At 68.7% G+C, this 827-nt stretch overlaps 1 protein-coding gene across 1 annotated transcript in view; it reads right to left on the reverse strand.

Annotated features, from left to right (window-relative positions):
- Window positions 1-827, reverse strand: part of COL11A2 (collagen, type XI, alpha 2) — a gene marked incomplete at its 5' end in the record, with an annotated part of 30,871 nt that overhangs the window by 29,589 nt on the left and 455 nt on the right.

The raw sequence follows: 827 nt of genomic DNA on the forward strand, positions 1-827 counted from the left end.
GGAACGCCCGGTCCCGGGGACCAGGGGACGCCGGTGGCGCTGGGTACCCCGAGGCTGCAAGAGAGCGAGCACGCCGGGCTCCTGGGGAAGGCGGAGGCTGCCGGGTGGCCACGGCTCTCAGGGACCCAGCTCCATTAAGTGGGGCGCCGTCGGGGCTCCGGCGCTGTTCCCTCCTCGGTGGCCGCCGCTCCTGTGTGTCCCCGGCCACCCTAGCGGCCCAGAGCCCCCAGCTCGCTCCCGCCCCCGGCCCAGCCCCCGCCTCCAACCGCCCGCCCACAGCCACCGAGGGAAACCCCACCCCCTATCTCCACCTGGTTGGGGGGGGGCGCGAACGGGAACCCTCCCTCGCAGCCCTCGGGCTGCTCTCCTCTGCTTCTCGCAGGGACTCAGTGGCCTGTACTTTAGGATGCTCTTTTCGGGGAACCCCAGTATCTCTTCCCTAGTCTACTTTGGGGGGACCCAGAGGTCCAGTCACAAGACCCCTACCCCAATCCTCCCCCTTGGAGACCCAGAGCCCCCTTTCAGCAGAGTCCGGGGCGGGATGTAGTGGGAGGGGAGAGACGGGCCCAGGGGTCGCTACCTCCCCTCACCCCATCTGGTCTCCATAATTATTTCCCCTCTGCCCGGCCCGCCCGCTGTAATTACAGAGCCCGGCCCGGAGCTGGGTATTTATAGACACCGCTATAGATAGCGACTGGGGACCTGCAACCCGACGGCCGCGGGCAGCGTGGGGGGCGGGGGCGTCAAGGCTGGGCGGGGGTGCGCTAGAGGGGAGGCCCGAGACTGGACAGACACACATACAGGCTGATCGGGTCCCAGGGGATGGA

The sequence above is a fragment of the Bison bison genome, unplaced genomic scaffold (genome assembly GCF_000754665.1).
Source record: "Bison bison bison isolate TAMUID 2011002044 unplaced genomic scaffold, Bison_UMD1.0 scf7180017864270, whole genome shotgun sequence".
NCBI lineage: Eukaryota > Metazoa > Chordata > Mammalia > Artiodactyla > Bovidae > Bison > Bison bison.